This window comes from Pan troglodytes, chromosome 4, assembly GCF_028858775.2.
Source record: "Pan troglodytes isolate AG18354 chromosome 4, NHGRI_mPanTro3-v2.0_pri, whole genome shotgun sequence".
In the NCBI taxonomy this organism is placed as follows: domain Eukaryota; kingdom Metazoa; phylum Chordata; class Mammalia; order Primates; family Hominidae; genus Pan; species Pan troglodytes.
The window spans coordinates 167,747,305-167,764,496 of record NC_072402.2 but is presented as its reverse complement, the minus strand read 5'-3'; positions in this window follow the sequence as shown (position 1 = coordinate 167,764,496).

The following is a 17,192-nucleotide window of genomic DNA, read 5'->3' as shown; positions in this document are numbered from 1 at the left end:
TCTGTCTCTAGGCTTCCAGTTCTTCTTTCCACTTCCGTCTCTCCCTTCCATTCTCATTGTCTTCCCGGCTTCTCCCCTTTCTCCTTCTCTTCCACTCTGTCCCTTTCTCTCCACCTCTCATTTTCTCTGCGCCTCTCTTCCCATCCCCTCATTCTCCCTCCTCTTCCCCCCAATGTCCCTTCATTCTCTAACCAACTGCCCCTGCCGGGACTGGGTGGGACACTTTATCAGAAACCCTGTTTCTTGGTCTTTTGAGGTGAGGAGGCACTTTCTGGAGTTGCCAGGAGAGAAGCGGCCCTGGAGACTCAGAAGAGGGCACAGAGGGGCCTGGGCTGGCTTCTGGTGGGGTTCAAGGGGGCAACCAGTCATAGGCACCGCAGCCTCCCCCAACACACACATACACGCACACACGCGTACGCACACACGCGCACACGCACACGCGCACGCACACACACGCAAACACGCCCACGCACGCACGCGCACACACGCACGCACACACACACGCATATGCATACATGCTGCAGACGGGCAGAGAACCTGAGAATTTGCCTGGAGAGCAGCAAGGCTCTTAAAAATAATAGCAAAAGGGGAAAATGGGGAATCAGTCTTCAGGGAAAAGTGAGAGAACTTGAACAATTCAAGTTTCTTTCCAGCTGCAGGGCAAGCAGGCTCCCAGCTCCTCTCTGATCCAAAGACCTTTCATGTTTCAGCTCGCAGAGGCCCCTGGCATGGAGGCAGCCAGGGCACGAGGAGAGCCCCCGACTCACCATGCCCCAGGCGTCCTCTCTCTCTCTCCCTCAGGCTCCAGAAGCAGGAGCTGCAGCCCCTGCTGGCTTCTCCCTGTGGCTCAGCCAGCTCCTCTCCTATCTGGGCTCCATCCTCCATCTTGTCCCAGCCTCCCCTGGTGCCCCAGGTCAGGCCCTCAGCTTGGGCCATGGGTGATGGTCTCCCTACTCAGAGGGTAGGCGCTGGCCCCTGACCAGGTTCTGGTAGCAGCTGAGACTTCTCTCTGTGATGAAGCAGATGGGAGAAAAGTTGGGGTCAGCCCCTCTGGTCACCACCTCGCTCCCGCTTGCCTCCTTCTACTTCTTCTTCCCATCCAGCTTCCTCCCACTTCCTGCATGCCCTACTTTCTTTGAGGCAAGAGAAAGAGGTCACTGACTGTCCCAACTGGAGAGGATGCTCCCCAAAGAATTCTCCCCCTCTCTGCTCCTCTTTCATGGTTATGTGGGGACACATGTGGCAAACATGAATGAGACTGAATAAACTTCATTTTCAGCATATTGGTGCCCAGAGGATGAGTTCCAGGTAACTGGGTAGGAGGGGTCATGTTAGGCCCAGAGGAACCTGTCCCCACCATAAAACAGTGATGAAGTGTGACTCTCTGAAAGGCTCTGGCTGTCCAGATGAGGCTTAGAGTAAGGCACACTTTGCAGAGCCAAGCCAGAGGCAGAAGTTTTGTTTGGTACAGTTTCTGTATGAGGAGGCCTGGCTTGCTGAAGGTGGAGCCCTGACTTTTCAAAGAGCAGTCACATTGGAGTCCCCTAGTACAGACTCAAAGCCTTACAATTAACCTAGCAATTTCACTTCTCAAAGCTTATCTTACAAAATTCAACAGAGCAAAGAATTAGCCACAGGGATGCCCACCACAGCATTGTTTATAGCAGTGAAAAATTGTAACTAATCTAAATGCCCAACAGTAGGGGATTGGCTAAATAATCATCCAAATGATGTAATATTATGTAATATTATGCAACTATGAAAAATAGATTCTGGAAGAATAACTAATGATATGAAAAGATGTTTATGTTCTCATGATATTATTTGGAGAAACAGGTTGCAAAATGCCATGAGATTTTTTTTTAGTACAAATATGTATTTATAATTGTATATGAAATCTAGAAACATAAATATCAAACTGCCAATTATTATTTCTGGATGAAGAATTGGATGCAATTTTTGTTGTTGTTTTTCCGTAGTTTCTGATTTAAATGATTAGAGAAAGGCAAGCACACAGGTGACTTGCTTTTGGGGTTAAATTTGAAAGGCTAAAAACAGATAATATAGCAGAGACGTAGCAAACACGGGCTCTGAGATCAGGAGGAGCTGGCTGCAAATCCCAACCTTGGGATTGCAAATCCCAACCTTGGGATCACTGCAGGCCCTGACAAGTGATCTAGCTTTTCTCAGCCTCAGTGTTTTCTGGTGAAAAAGGGAACGATGCCAGTACTTAACTCACGAAGTTGCAGTGAGCATTCAGTGAGGTAGTCAGTGTAATCAACGTCAATCGTTTCACATGGCACATAGAGGCTCACTCAATAAATATTAGTTATTATAGATTATAGTCAGTATACATTTGCTGTGTACAATCAAGCACACCTATGTTTGCTACACTGAGAGTTAATCGCATGCAGCGGGGATGTGACAGGGATTATGATGCAAAAACAGAGGGAGAAATATTCAGCGTAGACACCGATTCTATAACCAGACTCTACATTTACAGATGACAATCAGAGAGGGCCCAGAGTCACACAAGTTCATGGCTGGGTCAGGACCCACTCTGCCCCACTTTGGCGTCTCCTGCTTTAGCGGCATTTTCTGAGGAATGCTCACCTGGGTCTCCCTAGCTGCACGTGGACCCTAGTTCCTTTCCCCCAGTAGATCAGAGAAAGCCTGGCCTGTCTTAGGAGGCCTTATTCACCGGGAGCCTCTGGCACCCAGAGCCCAGTAGCTGGGGATCACAGCTTCTCTGCACTTGGTCACAAGGTTAAACCTTCGGGCCAGGGTGTCCAAAGCATCCCAGAGGACCCTTCATTCCAGATTTGTAGGAACACTGGCTATAGCCCTTGGGGTGGACAACAGGAGCTAGCTGTTCCCACCCCACAGTGAGGTTTGAGAGTTATGGTCCTGCAGCCCACCTTGACCATCCTAGGGCCTCCGGGAAAAGAATCAAATGTCTCTAACAACTAGGGTCATTTTGTGAATGAAATTATTTTAAACTTTTTGAAATTTCTAGAAGTGAAAATTCAAACCTGAGAAGATGTGCTCTGCCCAGCTTCAGGGAAATAATAATAGAATAATAAATAAAAAATAAGAGTTGGGTGTGTGAGGGCCTGAGCCTGCCTAGGGAATGCTTGGGATGCAGTTTGCATACTACAGTCCAGAGGGAGGCCTTCTTGGACATGAAAGACCATATATTCTGTATATTCTGAACCCCAAATTGTGACATTTGGGACAAAGCAGTAAAACATGAAACACGTGGGCCTGAGGATTGCATAGAACTGGGTTCAAATCCCAGCTTCGCTCTTTGGTAGCCTTGTGATCTTGGCCAAGTTTCTTAATCTTACAAGGCCTCCGTTTGTTTATCAATAAAGTGAGGATGAAACTAGAATCTGTCTCATGTGGATTTGGAAGGAAAAAGTAATATAAATGTGTAAGTAAAATGTGGAGCCCATGATCTGCAAAAGCTGCAGATCATGAGGATGATGATGAATGCAAGGGTACCTGAGGCCAGATATTGACACGGGAGAGGGCTCTGGGCAGGAGGCCTGGCATCATAGCCTCCTCCAAGCAACGTTCAACCATTTGCTTTCCCCTTGGGAAAATCCTGCCATCTGGGAGCCATGCCCCCGAGGACATGTCCCAGCAGTCAGCTGTGGATATTGCTGGGTCCAGAAGCCAATGCTGACTCAAGTCCTGCAGAAAGGGTAACTGTACACAGGCCCCCAGCCTGACTGTGATCAACCAGCACTGCCACTTCTGGCCTTGACTTTCAAAGGTGGAGAATCATACTCTTTTAGAAGTCAGATCTCAGTTCACCTGTCTGGTAGGAGGTGATGCACATTTTCACAAACATGAACTCATGTAGGACCACAGTGCGGTAAGGATTCAGTTTCCCTGTTGAACTTTGAGGAAGCAGGTACAGAGAGGATGATCAGCCACCGAGATGAAGGAGGCAGGTGGGAGCCAGCCTGGCTGCTGCTCCACTGTGGCTGGAACTGTATCACACAGGCAGTGCCAGGAGCAAGGAGCTCCGGCCCTGGAACCAAACTTTCTGGGTCTCAACCCTGTCTCTACTCCTTAGGCACTGTCATACCTTAGACAGCAACCATTTGTTTTGGACCTCAGTTTTCTCATCGGTAAAACCAAGTACTTCCTGGTGCTGCTCTGGGCGCTTCATGTCAGGCTTTACTGTACAGTATCGTACCTGCTCAATACAGTTAGCTCTCATTAGGGACTCGGGAGTCCGAGGTGATGGGAGATGCTGGTGGTTCACCAGTTGGGGCTACAACATCCCCAGCTCTTGGACCCTACATACCTCCCCCAAATTCACATTTGATTAGAGGCTTGGCTTCATGGATTCTTTCCCCCCTCTCCACATAATACACAAATAGTTTCTAAGTTCCAGGATTCCCAGGAGCCTAGCACAGTACAAAGTTGTCTGAGGCGGGGAATCAGGGGATTAGGGACCAGTTGGCCTCTAGCTTAACTCTCTGCACCAGGTTCCTAACCTGTAAAATGGGGATAAAAATTGCAGTACTACCTACTATCTATGATGGTTCTCTGTGAGCGGCAATGAGCCCTCGTCTGTCCTGCCTGGGCAACAGGGTTCACGAGAGTCATGTCTTGGGGTATTTGGGGCTGACATGGGGATGGCTTCTTCATCCTGAGCATGGGCTTTGTGGAAGTCTGGCTGGCTGAGGCATTAGCCAGGCTGAAGGTGGTCTTGGTGCTCTGCGGCTTTTTGGCTTCTGATGTGCTTGTCTGAAGAAATGTAGATCAATACCCCCCTCTGGCGGCCGTCTCTTTAAAAGCGGGAAGTAGATTGCAGGGCTTGGGTGAAATTTCAGGGCAAGCAAGAGTTTTCTCTCGGTTCCTTTAAGGACAGGAGACAGAGAGATTTCAGCGTCAGGTTCCCGGGAGAAACAGTGGCTTAGAGAAAAAGACCTTACTTCTGCTGCAGTGGGAATAGTGAGAGCTGGGTTGGAGATGGGGAAAGGTGTCTTAGAAGGCAGCCCAGCAGCAGCAGGCAGACTGACCTGAGTCAGAATCAGCCTCCTCCAGCTGTATTTTCTGAGTGCCTTGATGTTTAATCTCTGAGTCTGTTTGCGCTTATGGAAAACAGCTGCTGCAGGGACTGGATGAGGTACTATAGGAAATGCTTCTGAAACAATGCACGGCTGTAATTCATTCCTTCATTTATTCAGCAAATACCAGGCTGTCTTCCCAGTACCAGTTCTGGGCTGGTGTTCAGGACACAGTGACAGCCACACAAGCTGAGGCTCCCTTTGCTTGTGGTGTTTGCCATCTCTGTGTGGCACCTGAAGTTTTGATATACCATACTTAAAAGTTCTCATGGGCTTTCTTGCTCTGTTTCTGATTTTTATTTAGTGAAATTGTTTTAAAGATAGATTCCTTATAAGTTCTGGAAATGGATCATCAGTCGTCAGGATCACTTGCTATAAATAAAATAAGAAGTTAGTATTTATTTAGTGCTTACAGTGTCATGGGCACAGCCTGAGTACCTTACCTGTGTTATCTCATTCAGCCCCCACAGCAACCCTAGGAGGCCCGGATTGTAATTGTCCCCATTTCATAGATGAGGACACTGAGGTGGCATCAGTTGTCTGCTGAAGGCTCTGGCCTGAGTGTGCTCACTCTGCTCAAACATGAGGTCAGCAAGTATTAGCAAGGTGCCAAAACACTCTGACCAAGAACCGAGACTTTCTTTTTGGAGAAGGCAAAAGGATTGAAACAAAATTGGAAAAGAAGAGATGTTCTGATCCTGAGGGTGGTAGGTAGAGTAGTGAGCCCCTCCCTCTCCAAAGACTTCAGTCCAAATCCCCAGAATCTGCCAATAGGTCATCTTCCAAGGTAAAAGACACTTTACAGAAGTGATTAAATCCATGACCAGTTGGAGAGGTTATTCTGCATTATCCAAGTGGGCCCAATGTCATCGTAACTCTCCTTATTAGAGGGAGACAGAGGGAGATTTAGTGACAGACAATGAGCTGTAAGAGTGAAAGCTGATGAGTGATGTGGCCACGAGCCAAGGAAAGCTGAATGCCTTATAGCCTTTAGGAGTCAGAAGAGCCAAGGAAACAGATTCTTCCCAGAACCTTCAGAAATAGCAAGCCCTGCCAACACCTTGATTTTCACCTCATCTTATTTTAAACTTCTGAACTCAAGAACAGTAAGAGAATACATCTGTCTTGTTTTAAGCCACTCAATTAGTGGTGATTTGTTACAGCAGCCATAAGTAACTAATACAGTGGGATTCAATGTTGTGTGTGGCTGTGATACCATGCACTGAAGGTCCCCTCCCACACCACCAGTGGCCTTCATCCTATACCTAGAGAAGGTGTCTGCTCCATAAAGAGCTCCTCCTCCCTCCCCTCTTCCCCCTCCCTCTCCCCGCTCTGGGTGAAGAATGCTGGCTGGGGACAGTGTCTCTAGGCCGGGCACCATTACTTTGTCCTCAACTCACTCACGAAGGCTTTGGTGGGCTGTGGTGCCCCTCTGGGTCTCAGTTTCTTTGTCTGGCAAATGGGAGGCAGAGCTGAGTGGTTTTGAAGGACCTGCCCAGCAGGCCCCGCCTTTGGAGCTTATTAAAACACACTCTCCTGGACCCAGGCCTCCAAGATTCTGACTTGTGAGGCCCAGGTGAGGCCTGACAGGGGCTCCAATGCACAGCCAGCTTAGAAACCAAGTGATATGGGGATCCAGGTTCTGTCCCCAGAGTTATCCCTTGGAAACATGCCGCTTGATTGCCTTCTCCTCAGAGCCTGCAGCGGGAAGTCCCTGTTCCACCACTTCCAAGCTGTGTGACTTGGGAGAAGTGTCTGTGCCCTCTCTGTGCCTGTGTCCTCACCTGTAAATTGGGAAGAACGATAGTCTATACTTCAGAGGGTGGTTGTGAGCTTTCAGAAGGTGTTAAGTGTAGCTTGCTAATGACAGTGTCTGGCACACAGTAGGTGCTCATAGGTGCTGCCTGTCAATGTGCCAGCTTCTCAGCCTGGCATTCCAGACCCTTATGCACTAAGCCCCAGCTGGACCTCTCCTATCAGTCTCCCATCGACCCTCTGCACCCCCCAGGTCGTGGCTGCGTGAACTTCTCCCTGGTGCTCCGGTCCCTGCCTGGCCCCTTGCAGGACATCCTTTGTCAGGAGTGCCCTGCCCCCTCCGCTTCCTGGAGGACTCTCGCTTATCTTCAATGCCTGCTGAAACGCCACTTCCCCAAAAGCCTTCCTCCTGGTTTCCAGGCCACTCTCCGCATTTCCTCCCTACTCTGAACACCCTTCGGGCCTGTAATGGGTTTCATTTTGCTGCTATCATCAGTTTCTTGCCTGACTTCACAACTAGATCTGGAGTAACCCTGAGGGCAGAGGCAGTATTTTCTCCCAGGCTTTGGACAATGCTAGGAGCAAATTTTAAGTTCTTAGTGCATTTGTGAGGGAGGGAAACAGGGCTGTGTGCTGTTCTCTTCACTCTGCTTTGTCCTGTGGAAATCAGGACCACAGTGGTGGCTATCTCATGTGTCTCTATTCACTGGACGTGGGAGGCCATCTCTGTGAACCACAGTCAACTGCGCTGCCCCATGTCCAGCTGGGTGGATTTCCGTGTGACCAGCCCTGTAGGCAGTTCCCAAGATCATGGGAATCACACCTATTCCCTTGTAAATGTGCTCAAAGTTGAACGCCAAGCAGGGACAATTCATAGAAGCCGATTGATTTTTCCAAATGTTCATTGGTTTGCACTTTTTGTAATTACTGTTAGATTTTCCACACATTTAACACCAAATATGCTTTCTATTTTTAATTTTAAACTTTTAAAGATCAAAATGAATTTTGGGGGTCTGTCATAGGGGCATGCATTTCATAAAATTTACTTTTCCCAATTTCATAAACAGTCATAAAATAACTGTGTATGCAACTCTCAAGGATTTTCTCACCAGAAACATAAAGAGTGCAATCTAAGAAAAACAATATGGTTAAATGTGCTAACTATAAGGGTTTGAGTTATTAACCCTTACTATTATATGGGTCAATTATTATAAACTTCTAAGCATATGATATTTGATAAACCATGATTAAAGTCTTCCAGAATAGTACCTGCTCTGTGTATTGGGTGGGTTTCAACTCTTGCCTTTCCTGTGCTCTGTCCTGACTCTCAGTGAACAGAAGCCCACACTAAACTCCCTGCCTCACGCCCTCAAAGGGGACGGTTTCCTTTACTGCCAATCCCTCTATTCTTCACCTAACCTGCACTCTGCCTTCTAAAATCTACCTCTGGCAAGAATCCTCTGGAGAGAAAATTTGGCTTTGGAACTGGTTTCTTCCTCTGCTATCAACCCTCATTAACCCATTTTGAAACTTCCTCATCTCATCCCACCAAAGCATTTAAGCTTCTCAACTTACTATTCATGGTACTGCAATAGCGTGTTCCCCATCTTAGGGACATGGAACACATGTCCCTATGTGTCCCCATGGAACACAATAGCGTGTTCCCCATGTTAGGGACATGTGCATTCTGGAGACCAAACTAATGGATGCTGTGTATGAATAGCTCTGATGTGTCAGATTCCGAGCAGGAGGTTTTCCATTCTTGAGCCCTAAATCTCAGGATGATTTATAGGTGCAAGGATGGGGAACTCTCCATGGACTCTTTCTGGATTATCTTTCCTTTGGAAAAGGGAAAATGACAATTATTCTGGACCCAGTGGCCTTGGCAGTACTCCACTTTGCATTGGCCAATAAATGCTTTCAGAAAAAAAAATGTTTTAATTCCTTCCATTAGTAAACATTGTCTCCTTAAGCAAAGGAAAGCAGTGGAACCAATGGCAATCTGGAACCCCTTTCTACTGGGTGGGTTTTAGGAATGAGTCAACCAATGATCATTAAGCTCTCACTTGTGCTTCAAGTGTGAGGATAGAGATTGCCTTGGCTGTTGTGGTATCTCTAGCATCTAATACAGCACCAGAAAATGACAGGTGCTCACTCAATGTCTGTCAGTGTTGGAGTGGCAAGGCCTGGAGTCGTGGACCTGGGGGGTACAGTGGGGAGGTAGCATACACTGTGATAGTCTGGGACCTCTGAACAGGACACACTCCTCCTCTTTGCTCAATGCCTGAGATGTAATACGTCCCTTTAATGTTCTCTGGAAAATGCCTCGGCTGGGACTCGGTGCAGACAGGTCTAGAGCTAAGGTCTGTGTGTGTCTATGTGGGTGTCACTGATCATGAAGCTGCCACCAGCCATAAGCACCCTGAGGGAGACTTCTCTACCCCAAGCACACGCCTCCTCAGGATGAGGGTGGGAGACTTGGGAGGGCAGGGAGTGGTGCCACTTCCAGGGCTGTCCACTATAACCATTACTAGAGAGCCCCTTATTATTAAGAGAGCTCAATGTGATCAGTCTATGGGGCTGACTCAGGGAGAATTGGCAAACACCATTGCCCCACATCCTTAGTTCCTCTGGTTGGCTTAATGCCCATCTGTCATTGTCCTTTTTCGCATATGAGGAAATTGGGCTTAGAGAGGTCACATGCTTTTCCAAAGGTCACAGTTATCTGATTACATCTCTGCAGGAACTGGAGATTCTTCTGAAATGATATGTCCTCATTAATGTCTGCAGGGATTTCTGGGTGCTTCCTAGGTAAAAGGCAGAGAGAAAGGAGGTTGTCTAAGCCATCTTCAACTTGGGGACTGTGTCCCTCTGCACATCAGTGGGAATTTGCCCTCACTCTGCAGAAAACAAATCACAAACAATCAAGCAAACAAAACATGGCAGTGGGGATGGTCTACCCAGCCTCTTAGACCTCAGTCAATGCTCTGAACACAGGGCTCAAGGCAAAGAGGGAAAGAGCAATGAGGTATGAGCCTGGAGGGGTCATGCCTGGCTGGGATGATCCAATGCGTTCCAGTGAGAAGGGGTTGAAGCTACTTTACTTGGGTCTTCGTGGTGCACTACCTAGGGCCAGTGAGTCATTTGGGTGAGAAGGCTGGACCACTCCCCTGCGGTGCTGCTGCACAGCCAGGCCGACCAGCTGCATTCCCTGAGTTTCTTCCTGAACCTGATTTGAGCAAAAGATAGAAGATCTGACTTCCCAAGTGATGCCAAAGGGGCTGGAGGATGCAGCCTGGAAGTGTAGGGAATTAGTTAATTCTCCCTTTGGCTGTAAGAAATAGGAGATAGAATACTCTATATATCCTTTCCAGGGATGTCAAGAGTAGACGAGCTGGCACCTCTGTGACCAACCAGCTGGCCCTTTGCAGCTTGTCATGAAACAGTGTCCAGCACCATAATGCGTCACCTTCAATTGCTCAACACCTTTCCCTGCCTCACTTCCATTTCCCCTCCGGACCTGCACTCCCAAGTAAGCCATCAGCTTGTAATCTTTGGGTTGTGTTTTCATGGCCAGTGCTTTCAGATCTTTTTTTTTTTTTTTTTTTTGCAGAGTCTTGCTCTTGTCACCCAGGCTGGAGGCTGGAGTACAATGGCACAATCTCAACTCACTGCAACCTCTGACTCCTGGGTTCCAGCAATTCTCCTGCCTCAGCATCCTGAGTAGCTGAGATTACAAGTGCCCACCACCACTCCTGGCTAATTTTTGTGTGTGTGTGTGTATTTTTAGTAGAGATGGGGTTTCACCATGTTGGCCAGGCTGGTCTTGAACTCCTGACCTCAAGTGATTCACCCGCCTGAGCCCTCCAAAGTGCTGGGATTACAGGCACAAGGGCTGTAGAGGTTTTGTTTGTTTGTTTGTTTGTTTTTGAGACGGAGTCTTGCTCTATTGCCAGGCTGGAGTACAACGGCGCAATCTCGGCTCACTGCAACCTCCGCCTCCCGGATTCAAGTGATTCTCCTGCCTCAGCCTCCCAAGTAACTGGGACCACAGGTGCCTGCCACACCTGGCTAATTTTTGTATTTTTAGTAGAGATGAGGTTTCACCATGTTGGCTAGGATGATCTCGATCTCCTGACGTCATGATCTGCCCACCTCAGCCTCCCAAAGTGCTGGGATTACAGGCATGAGCCACCATGCCCGGCTGGGCTGTAGAATTTTAATGTGCATTTGAATCATTTGGGACTATGGTTCAAATGCAGAGTAGGATTCAGCAGGTCTAGGGTGAAGCCTGAGATTCCGTATTCCTAACAAGCCCCCAGGGGAGGCCCACAGTGATCTTCTGCAGACCACTCTTTGAGTAACAGATTCTAGGAGACCCAGGGTATAATCAAATTGGAAACGGAAGAGAATTTAGAAAACAGGCTCTCAGGATGGGATTTTGGAGTTGCATTGCTCATGTCCCAAGGCAATAGAACTCCCTGCTGCTAGTAGTAAGTGGGATGGAAATAGCTCCTCACACATGGTGACATCATCGTTCCTTATGCTTCTACCTGCAAAATGAGGTGCAGCATGCACTGGGTGATCAAATAGCTGAGGTGCTCAACTGGTTACAGGATAATAATAATTACAACAACTGTGGAGTAGGATGGCTACTTGGATTGTCCTGGAGGTCTTTCAAATAGAAACTGCTAGGCTGGGACAGCCAAAGACACGCTGTCAATATCAAAGGGTCTCTCTGTTTCCTGTTGCCGTATTGTGCTACAACAAATGATCACCCACTTCATGGCTCAAAATAACACAAATTCATTATCTTAAGTCTGCGGACCAGAAGACTGACATGGATCCCGCTTGGTTAAAAACAAAGTGTTAGCAGAGCTACGTTCCTGTCTAGGGCTGAATCTGTTTCCTTGCTTTTCCCAGCATCTAGAGGCTTCCTGCATCCCTGGGCTCATGACCCCCTTCCTCCGTCTTCAAAGCCAGCAACAGGCAGTGACTTCCTCTCACATGGCATCCTCTGATTCTCCTCTGCTGCCTCCTCTTTCCGCTTTTAAAGACCCCTGTCATTACGTGGGACCAATCTGGATAATCCTGCATAATCTCCATGATCTTAAACTCAGCTGATCAGCAAACCTTAATTCCATCTGCAACCTTAATTCTCCTTTGTCAGGTAACCTAACATATTCACAGGCTCCAGGGATTAGCATACAGCCATCACTGAGGGGTTACTATGGTGCCCGTCACAGCTGGTTTGAAATATTTTAGAGACCTCATCTCATGCAGTTGCTGAGCAGACTCTGCTGAAATTGGGTTAGAGTCTGGTTAAAAGGGTGAAAGACTTGCAAAGACAGGAATGCAAAGCTTCAATAGCCTCCTCCAGTAAAGTCAGCGCCCTCACAGGAAGACTGCAGCCAAAGATCTGATGTAGAAACCTTCAGCCCTGTAAGCCTGAACATTTTGAATCCCCTAAACATCCTGCCTGGCAGAAGCAGGCCCTTCTCTCTTATCAGAAGGGAATGGCCTCCCCTTTCTTGGAGCTCTTGCTTGAAACACATGCTCTGCAAGTGGATGCTTGTTCCTCTGGAGAACTGACTCCACCGCCCCTTACTGCCTCCACCCAGCAACCAGAATCCGGTCTGAGAGGGGAGCACAGCCTGGGAGGGGAGCTGTGTCTCCTGCCTTGGGAAGATACAGCTTACATAGAATTGCAGGATCTAGCTGGTGGCACTGGGAATATGCATGGGAGTGGATCTGAGGGTGCCAAGGCTTAGGAAGTTTTTGGAAATAAGATCAGATAGAGGAGAATTCATTAGCATGGGGCGCATGTTCCTGGCTTGGGATTCAATGTTAGGGCAGACGCCCAGTGCTGGTTTTGATAGTTTTCCAAGATAGTTCCTTGAAGCTGGGACTGAGGGTGGCCTATATTGAATGGAGTAGACACACCGGAACTTGGTTTATTCAACACTGTTAGTTCAGAAGGGATCAGGCAGCTTAGGGAAGTGGATGTTTTAGAAGAAATTTATTATGCCTGACTTGAGATTATGTTCCCTGGGAGAGCCTAAAGGACATATATATTTTTTTCATTTAGGACAAAAAGTAAAGGGTACCTGTATTATGGGTTGAATTGTGTACTCAAGAATATATGTTGAAGTCCTAACCCTGGGTAACCTGGGAATGTGATCTTACTTGGAAATAGGGTCTTTGCAGAGGTAATCAAGTTAAAATGAGGCTATCCTGAATTAGGGTGGTCTAAATCCAATGACTGGTGTCCTTATAGGAACAGGGAAAATTAGAAACGGAGAGACACGAGACACAGGCACACACGCAGAGAAGGTGGCCATGTGAAGTTGGATGCAGAAACTGGAGTGATGCCGCTGCAAGCCAAGTAACACCAGGCATCGCTGACCGCCAGAAGCCAGGAGGAGGCAAGGGAAGATTCTTCCCTGAAGCCTTCAGAGGGAGCATGGCCCTGCTGACACCTGGATTTCAGACTTCCAGCCTCTGGAACTGTGAAGGGACACATTTCTGTTGTTTAAAACTCCTGAAGCTTTTTGTTTGTTTGGGTTTTGTTTATTATTTGCTATAGCAGCCACAGGAAACAAATAGAGACACCAAGCATGGGAGTGGCCATCCTCTCTAGGTCAATGTTAATGGCAGGTGATGTCAGCATGGAACTGGGCTCCCTCATGTCAGTGGGGATGATGGACTGACGGACTCCTAGTTTAGGAAAGGCAGGTACCTACATCTGACTTTCAGGTCCTAAGTAGAGGTAATTATCACAATGAGCAACAGGGTGAGAGAGACAATCAGCGTGCCTTAACCCACAGGGACCTGTAGGATCTGTAACCCACACTGACCACTGTAGGTGATGGTATTTCCAGAGGCCAAATAGATGAGAAGCTATGTAGATTGTTGCTTGGTTTACATAATCAGAAAATCAGCCATGGTTATGGGAAATTGTGACCCCTCGCTCAGCTTTCAGATCTACATCAAGGCCCATTGATTGAAGGGGAGGCTGATTCTTTAAGACAAAACCCTGCAATGTACTCACAAGTATCTTCAGGAAATAGTTCTCTAAATTTTCCCAAAGGGACTTATGACTATTTCCAGGGTGACTGTGAACCAGGGAAAAGGAAATATCTGGATCCCTCAAAGCCAAGTAGATATGAGATCTGAATTAACACCAATATCAGGGGATGTAAAACTCCATGATGGTCCTCAGGTTGGAGTGTGGACCATTGGAGAACAAGTGATAGGGGTCTTGGCCTGATTCCTGAATGTAGAACACACTCACTTATGCATCTGTTTGTTGACCTGGGCAGTTAGACCCATTACAGTAGGAAGGTCTGAGTGGAAGCCTGTTTTGTCAAGATCAGACACAAGAATTGCAGAGATAAACACAGCTGTTGAAGATTTGAAGAACGTAGGGCCAGTGGCCCCTATAATATTCCCATTCAATTCACCTGTCTGTCTCTAAATATGAATCGAATCTTGACAGATGATAGTGGACTACCATCAATATCACTAGATGCTAGGTGGACTTTCGTGTCTTTACAGGAATGGGTCAGTACCGCCTCTGCTCCTTGGGATGTGGTTATTCGTTTCATGAATGTTTTCTTCTTAGCATTCATATGAAAGGAACATGAAAAGCAGGTTGCTTTGCTATGGCAGGACAACAGGGTATCTGCACTGGGTAGACTCGGTGCAGTGTCAACTCTCCTTTTCTCTGTCCTAAGATAGTCCATAGAGACCGTGCTTATACTGGTATTTCCAGAAACATCACACTGTTCCTCTACATGCATAACATCATGTTCATTGGCTTGGTGATCAGGGAGTGTCAGGCACCCTAGATTCCCCACCAAGACACATACATGCTACAAGGGTGGGTTGATAAACCTGAGTGATTTAGGGGCCTGATATATGTCACCAATGTGACTGTTACCAATTTTTGGGCTCCAGTTGTTAGGGCATGCTGGGACATCACCTTTAATATAAATAACAAGCTGTTGCATCTTACTTTTTTTTTTTTTTTTTTGAGATGGAGTCTCGCTCTGTTGCCCAGGCTGGAGTGCAGTGGCATGATCTCAGCTCACCACAACCTCCGCCTCTTGGGTTCAAGTGATCCTCCCAACTCAGCTTCCTGAGTAGCTGGGACTACAGTTGTGCACCACCACACCTGGCTAATTTTTGTATTTTTTAGTAGAGATGGGATTTCACCATATTGATCAGGCTGATCTCGAACTACTGACCTCAAGTGATTCACCTGCCTCAGCCTCCCAAAGTGCTGGGATTACAGGCATGAGCCACCGCATCCAGCCTGCATCTTACATTTTGTTTTACTAAAAAAGAGACATAGAAGCCGATGAGTCTTTTTGGATCTTGGACAAAGAAAATGTGGACTACTGCTTCCAATTTGTTATCAGGTGACTCTGGAGTATGCCAGTTTGAGTGAACCTAGAGACAAATGCTCTGAAGCAGGTCTAGGCTGTGGTTCTAGCTGCTCTGCCTCTGAGGCCATATCTGATTACCGTGGAGATATTCACGGCAGATGTGGATGCTGAGTGGAGATGCTAACAAGACCCTATAGGATGATTACAGCACATACCTCTCAGAATCTAAATCAAACTTATGTTCTCCTTGACTCTCTGTCTGAAAAATAGCTCTCAGAATGCTACTGGGTCTCCTCAGAAGTTGAGCTCCTCACTATGGGACACCAAGGGACCATGCAACCTGAGATGTCCATCATGGGCATCATGGTTGCATCCACATCATAAGGCAGAGCGTGGCAGAAATCCATCATATTATGAAAGTGGTATCTTTGGCATCAGGCTCAAGCAAGTCTTGAAGGCAAGAGTAAATGATAAAAACTGATGACCCAGAATTCCAGGGTACCTACTTTTGCTTAATTCATGCCTGTCCTTCAACCCATACTTTTGGACTTATGGAGGGATTCTACAAGGCCAACTTATGGAGAAGGCATACTATGTTAATGCTAGCTGGAAATGGACTGCAGCTGTGTTGCAGCCCAGTGATAGGGCTATGAGCAGTACATTTGGCTGTCTTCCCTAAAAAGAGGGGAACATGAACTGAGATAGACATTTATTCTCCTGGGCAATAAAGAATGGCTTTGTTGATTGGTCAGAGGACTGAAAAGAATAATACTGGAAGATTCATTATTGGGGGTCTGGGCAAGAAGTATGTTCATGATCCAATGGGAGCAGACTCAAAATTTGCAGATCTGTGTTTTACTGCTCACCAGAAAGACCACAGATCAGTCTTTCAACCATCAAGGAAGTTGGATGATCAGTCCTGTAGCTCAGCTTTGCTCCTCTGCCATCCATTGCATGCGCAATGGGCCTGTGATCAAGTGGTCATGGTGGCAGAGACGGAGGCTCTACCTAGGTTCAACAATATGGAATTCCTCTCACCAAGTGTGGTATAGCTATTTCTACTGCAAAGTGTCCACCTGCTAGCAGCAGAGACTGACACTGAGTCTATTACATGCACCATTTCTTAGGGAAACATGGGTCACTTACACTGAGACCTTTCCACCCTGCAAAGAACAACAATTCATGCTTATCATGATCAAAACATCCTCTAGATATGGGGTTGCCTTCCAAGGCCCATGATGTTTCTGTCTGCATTATCATCTAAGGGCTTACAGAAAAACCTTATTCATTGAGTTGGGATCCCACAAACCTTCAGCTGGAACAAGGGACCCATTCTCAGCAAGGAACTTAACATAATGGGTTCAAGGCCGTGGGATTCATCAGCTTTACCATGAAGCCCATCATTCAGAAGCAGCCAACCTGATGGAACAGAGCACAGCCTTTTAGAGGCTCAGCCAAGGTTCCAGTGGGGGACACTACCTCCCAGGGAGCTGTCCTCCAGTCTGTAGAAAATTCAGTGGACAGTGGGTGATGTATAATACTATGGGCGGTGTATAATACTATGTCTTCAAAATCTCCTAAAGCTGGGGACCTGGTGTGAGAGTACAAAAGCCCTTCTCACTCTCACACCAGTGACCTACTCATGGGATTGATGCCTCCTGTCCTTGCCATCTTGGGCTTTGTAAGATGTGAGGTCCCGGTCTGTGTTTGTTTGCTAGGGCCACTGCAACAAATACCACAGACTGGGTGGCTTAAACAACAAAAGTTTATTGTCTCACAGTTCTAGAGATCAGAAGCCTGAAATCAAGGTGTTGGCAGGACTGTTTTTTTTTCCTAGATACTGAGAGAGAGAATCTGTTTATGCCTTGCCCCTAGCTTTTGGTGGTTTGCTGGCAATCTGGTGTTCCTTGGCTTGCAGATGCATCCCTCCAATCTGTGCCTTTATCTTCACATGGCATTC